Raw genomic sequence first — 7196 nt, forward strand, 5'->3', positions numbered from 1 at the left:
TACCTTGAGGTGATCAAGGTTCATAGTTAGTTAGTTAGTTAGTTACTGTAGTTTACCATTTTATTTCCCACTACATTGCTGGGTAGCTACGGAGCAGGAGAGAGAGAAAGGAGAGAGGCACAGAGGAGAAGAGAGGGACAGGGAATGGCTTCCATACACTGAGGGGTTTATAATTAGTACAGATGTATGGGAGAGAGAGGGATGGAGGAATGGTGACAGGGTGATAAAACACAGAGACAGAGAGCAGGAAAGCTGCTGGGCTCACAGGGTTAAAACAGTTATTTAGACACACATGCACGCGCGCGCGCACACACACACACACACAGAGGCACCAAAATATATGGAGCGAAAGGAACAGCTGTTCCCCTATTAAATTAGGAGGAGCAAACTTGAGCCTTTGTTGTCTCTTTTTCAGTTCCTTTTTTACTTGCAACCTGTTTCTAAGAGGACAACTTATACATTAAAATGCAAATAGGAAATCATATAAAGTGACTGAAAGCATGAATTATGTGAATAGAAAACAAACACGATGCAGTTATACCCGTGCTGTCTCTGAGGTTGAAAAACAAAGTGATGTGATCTTGTAGAAGTTTCTCTAACCTTTCACACAATGACATACAGAAGCAAAGAGGGTCATCAGGTTTCATGTAACCATGCCCCACTTACCATCCTTTGGCTCCTACACAGTATAAAAACAATACAAATGTCAACGTTTCAGAAAACAGAAAAACATTTAGCAGAATATCAAATAATTTCTCTGTAGTTTCAAACCACAGATTGCATCTCTGCTGTCAAATGATCAATTCTTCTATGCAAAATGTCAGCTTTTGATCAATTCAGAAAACAGCCACATTTTTAATTGGACAGTCATGCACTTTTTACATAAATGAGATTTGAAAGATTATTGTGATTCAATGCAAGTAAAATCTTGAAAGTTGCCAAGGCTTTTACCACACAATGATATGTCATGTGTAGTGTGAAACTTGACACATGCATCTTTGCATAATGATGAGCACAGTCATAGGAGCTGGAAGATGGCGACGCCCATTTTCAGTCTCATTATCTGAAATGACACACTGCAGAATGAGCATCAGTTTAACCACCAGGTTCACATACTTATATTACCAGTTTGCCTTGGTGAGTCGGTTGACTTAAAACAGATACAATACAAAATACACAATGAGTAATATGGATTCAACAGCAATCTTTCAAATAAAACATCTGTGCCAGCAGGTTTTCTGTATATTGTTTTTCTCAAATGATAGATTTGAAGGGTCTTGTATTAAGCCATCTGTTTTCTCTGCACTGCTGCCTGTAATTTTATTCTCAGACACTAGAGACGTGTGCCTTTCTTAAAATAGTCCAGAAAGGTTTATGTAGCAATTTTAAAGTGTCTTTGTAGGCCATTTGTTCAAACTTCAATGCCACCGAGTTCCAGTTTTAAGTTCACTGACAGAAGCACGATTGCAATATAATGACACACACCACAAGCGCACACACACACACGCACGCACACGCACACACACACACACACACACACACACACACACACACACACACACACACACACACACACACACACACACACAGATAACCTATCAAAGAGACATATCATGGATGGGACTCTTTTGTTCTGACAGGACTGAAGAGCATCACATCACAGTCCAAGTTCTTTCATTTTCATTCAGTTTATGTTTTCATGTTTTATTTGTTAAAGCTGCATTCAGCGATGTTTTTGTGTTAAAATAGGTCTAACACAGTTATATATTCGCTTAGGAACCACTATTGGTATCTGGTGTATGACATCATCACCACAGAGCCTCTCATTCACTAGAATCAGTTCTGAAAGATTTTGGGGTCGTCGCCAATTTATATCCAATCAGAAGGCAGAACTCCCAAAAGAGGCGGTCCTCTGTGCACGTTCACATCATTGGAAGCTAGACGGCACAGAAACCAACAATGGCGGAAGCGCTCCCAGGCACGGCTTCCACAGCTGGCAAGCGTAAAAAGACAAGAAGAAAAGAAAGCAGATGCGAAAAAAAGGAAACAAGAGAAAGACAAGACCCAGATTTATATATTTAAGGCCATGGACCGTTGGAGAAATCTGAAGACAGCCAAGGGTCTCAAGTCCGACGCTGAAGTTACATTCTTTCTTCTCGACAGGCAAGTCTCGTTATATTTTCTGCAGTAACGTTTGTTCTAATATGTGTTATGCAACAGTAAAATGTGAAATGGTAACGTTACCGGTCATTGCGGGGAGACCAGTTATGACATATAACGTTTGCTTCATTTGCTATGTAACTAATGATAGTGTGACAGAGTCTGGCTCTCAAAATAGGATCAAGCTCGTGTCTAGTCACTCCAAACCTGCCACAACAACACAGAACGTCTTTGCCCAGAATTATCAAACAAGAAGCCACCAATATGGTTGAGAGCAGCTTACCTACTAACAGGCCGGGGCGATGACAGCTATAGACAGCTATAGACAGTGATATGTGATATGTCAATCACATATCACTCTGTGATAATAGTGTAATGGAGAAATGTGCTGCCTTGATGCACTGCGCGCTGCCGTGGTGAAGATGGGAGGGGAGGGGGGAGTTCCGAAACGAAACTTAACGAAAACAGCCGAATTGGGCACATCGCTGAATGCAGCTTTAACACGAGTGGTTCCTGCGTTCCTGGGGGAGCTAAGCAGGTCTGGGTGTGGAGACTCCTTGGATAGGAGACTGGTGCTGGAAGTGGTGTTGGAGGACCAGTAGGAGGTGCTCTTCCCCTCTGGTCCCATGAGTAATCTCCCCAGTGCCCCAGGCCAGAGACAGGGACTCTGTCCTGTGAGTGAGCACCTTCCTTTGGATGAGACGGTAAACTGAGGTCCTGACTCTCTGTGGTCATTAAAGATCCCATCAGCACTCTTCACAAGAGTAGAGGTGTAACCCCGGTGCCCTGGCTACATTCCCACACTGGCCTTCTAATCATCCCTCGTTACTGACTTGTTCTTTCAGTCCTTAACTCTCCACTGTGATAGATAGCTGATGTGTGGTGAGCGTTCTGGTGCAAATGGGCCTGCTCACTTGCATCACCCATGTGCTACAGATCGGTGTGGATGGGTTGAGTCCCCCCCCCCCTCCCCGCCCGGTAAATGTTTTGAGTATGAAAGGCGCTATATACTGTAAATGCAACCAATTATTTATTTATCCATGTTTGTTCTACTAAGATCAATAATTTCTTATAGAGAGAGCTCTCCATATTGTTACTGACAGCAAGTGTATCCCTCTCCTCATTAACTCATTAACTCAGTGATCTCCTCTCTCTCACAAACACAAGCACCCACACACATTAACATCCTGAATCTCCCTGCCTTGTTAGTGTTTCAATATAGTGCTGTTTTTATGTGCTTCTCCTTTTCAGCACTAAGCCCTTCATTGAGTACAGTAACATCCTAATCTCTCTCTCTCTCTCTCTCTCTCTCTCTCTGTGTCTCTCTCTCCCTCCCTCTCTCTCTCTCTGTGTGTCTCTCTGTCTCCCCCTCTCTCTCTGTCTCCCTCTCTCTCTCTCTCTGTGTCTCTCTGTCTCCCTCCCTCCCTCTCTCTCTCTCTCTCTCTGTGTCTGTCTGTGTCTCTCTCCCTCTCTGTCTGTCTGTCTTTGGTGCTAAATCAAAACTACCACAGCCAGTCGTGCGTGTCCTTCAGACCTTACATAATAGAGCAGGGTATCGGGGAAAAAGGCCTTTGTCTTCAGACGAGTGTGTGAGAGGATTGCTGCGAGGACCTGTGTGAGTGATTCTTTTGAAATTGAAAATGGATGCCTCACTGTGAATTAGCAGTGATCTACTGGGACTCTCAACACGGCCCTACAGTGTACACACACACACACACACACACACACACCACTCCCTCTTTCCCCAAACTAATTGCTGTGACAAACCTCTCCCTGATTGATTCTCACTCAGCTCTCGCTCTCATTCTCTCTCTCTCACTCACACACACACACACACACACACACACACACACACACACACACACACACACACACACACACACACACATCTTAGTGACTCACTCCTTTACACTCTCAAGTTCATCAGTCACTAATCAAATCTTCTCTTTTTTCTGCTTTCTCTCTTTATTCCTTAAAGTCGCGACTTAACGAGTAGCCTATAAGGAAACATGTGGGTCCTGAGGCTAGACCAGTTGAGAACCACTGGTGTGGAGCATGACATTTTATACAATGATAGTAAGAGTGTCGTTTTAATATGTCGAACCACAAATATCAAAAGTCCCCTGACTTCAAATTGACCATTCAACAATAAGGGTCTGGAACAAGGTTAAATATATTGGTCATTTTATTACTGGTCAGTTGACAGATGATGTAGACATACAGCTAATGCCACAGGATGTGCCCGAGCCAATACTCTTGTGCACAGGTTTGGCTGGCATGTGCTCAGTTGCAGTGAAGGTGTCTTTGTTCGGAGCATTGCACTCCGCTCTGTACTGCCCACCTGTGGTCATGCTATAAAAAGGCTAGTGTCCAGAGGCTTCAAGTAGCATGATGCAATGAAACTACTCCACAAAAGACCCAGGTGGTGTAGTGCTGTTTTAAGGAATCTAATGTACTGCATATGTATGCAACGCCTGCAACCCTATGATGAGCTGTTTCCGATACACATCCAGGCTTAGGGAGCACTGGCTGTATGTATATGTGTACTGTAATTGTTACATTTATCTTGTGTCTCCTTTAATGTATTTTCTATTGACCTGAGTCTGTCAATAAAGCTTGATATACACACACACACACACACACACACACACACACACACACACACACACACACACCAAAGTCAAGACTGTGGCCAGTGTGTATAAGGTTACTGGGCCAGCTACTGTCAGCAGACCAAGTAGCTGAAGACATTTCTTTGGCAACTTCCACATGGATTTGTGTCTTGCTTTTTATCCATTTATTTTTCCACTATAACACATTTGTTGTTTTGTTGTCCAAGCAGAAAAAAAACATGTATCAGGCAGCTAGCATCTCCCTCTGCTGTCCACATGTTGTACTGGCACATTTCATTTGAGAATGGAGGGGATGCAACACACACACACACACACACACACACAGAGATGCACAAACATGCAGAGATGCTCACAAGACATTTTTTTACAAGTCCAAGTCGAGTCTCAAGTCATTGAGCCAGAGTCAAGTCTCAAGTCTTTTATAGATGAGCGTTCTATCATCTGCTGCATGCCATCCGGTCTACTTAGAACACTGCATAAGGAATCAAGGAATTCAAAGCATGTAGTGTACTTTCCTCACTCCGTTATCTATTGGCATACAGTATCAGCATCTATTAGCATACAGTCTGAGCATTGAGTCGTTGACATTAATATTAGTAGAAATTCTCTTAATGTTAATGCACCAAAAAATACAAATAAATACAGACGAGGCTGAGTCGAGTCTCAAATCTTTTGAGGACGAGTTTCAAGTCAAGTCTCAAGTCACTGGTTGTGTGACTTAAGTCTGACTCAAGTCGCAAGTGCCCATTTCTGACATGCACACACGTCACACGCGCACACACACCTACACACACATACACACCTACACACACACAGTCAATTCTGCCTCACCTCAGCAGTGTCAAGTGGCTGCTCATCTGCAAAAGAAATGACATAAGCTCCTTGGCTCATTTCGAATTGTGTCACACACGTTTAGCTCATTATCAATCAAGTGGAGATTAAGGAAGAGAAATGGGGGGAAAAGTCCTTCCTGCATACAATTTGCATAAGAACTTGTTTTGGTTTATAGGAGAAGTGTATAAGTCAACACATGCAAATACAAATAGAGAGCACAGGGGTGAGGAGAGAGAGAGGATAATCCCTAAAGGCGTGACGGTGCTGATGTGTGAGATCATGTGAACGACTGAACGTCATCATCTAACTATAAAGCATGGAATCTGTGTGAGTGTGTATCTATGTGAGTATGTGTGTCCTTCACATAGTGTATCTGTGAGTGTGTATGTATGCGAGTACGTGTGTCCTTCACATAGTGTATCTGTGAGTGTGTATGTATGCGAGTACGTGTGTCCTTCACATAGTGTATCTGGAGAGCAGTTCGGCCCGTCCACTTCACACTTGAGGCAGGTGTGTTGCTGGGCAGCCGAGGACGTGCAGGGTTGGATTGGTGCAATTTGGACATTCAATAATAAACTTTGAATAAGCAAGTGAACAGTGCTCTGTGCAGCAGCAGCAAGTGAACAGTGCTCTGTGCTGCAGCAAGTGAACAGTGCTCTGTAGTCTGTGCAGCAGCAAGTGAACAGTGCTCTGTGCTGCAGCAAGTGAACAGTGCTCTGTGCTGCAGCAAGTGAATAGTGCTCTGTGCAGGAGCAAGTGAACAGTGCTCTGTGCAGCAGCAAGTGAACAGTGCTCTGTGCTGCAGCAAGTGAACAGTGCTCTGTGCAGCAGCAAGGGAACAGTGCTCTGTGCTGCAGCAAGTGAACAGTGCTCTGTGCAGCAGCAAGTGAACAGTGCTCTGTGCAGCAGCAAGTGAACAGTGCTCTGTGCAGCAGCAAGTGAACAGTGCTCTGTGCAGCAGCAAGTGAACAGTGATCTGTGCTGCAGCAAGTGAACAGTGCTCTGTGCAGCAGCAAGTGAACAGTGCTCTGTGCTGCAGCAAGTGAACAGTGCTCTGTGCTGCAGCAAGTGAACAGTGCTCTGTGCAGCAGCAAGTGAACAGTGCTCTGTGCAGCAGCAAGTGAACAGTGCTCTGTGCAGCAGCAAGTGAACAGTGCTCTGTGCAGCAGCAAGTGAACAGTGCTCTGTGCAGCAGCAAGTGAACAGTGCTCTGTGCAGCAGCAAGTGAACAGTGCTCTGTGCAGCAGCAAGTGAACAGTGCTCTGTGCTGCAGTGGGGTGAGTGGGCACTGCACTAGTCCATTGATTTCAGGCATTGATTTCACTATAGTAATGAGTAACAAGGAGCTCCACACAAAGACACACACACACACACACACACACACACACACACACACACACACAGATTGGTAATACTGTGCTTGAGAGGACCTTCATTGATTTACAGTACATTCATTCCATAACCTATCCCTTATTCTAACCCTATTCTAACCTTAGCCCATAACTCTAAAAGTAGTATCATTCTGGACAACATTTTGACCTAAGTCTGTGTGTGTGTGTGTGTGTGTGT

The sequence above is a fragment of the Poromitra crassiceps genome, assembly GCF_964638095.1.
Source record: "Poromitra crassiceps genome assembly, chromosome: 5".
Lineage (NCBI taxonomy): Eukaryota > Metazoa > Chordata > Actinopteri > Beryciformes > Melamphaidae > Poromitra > Poromitra crassiceps.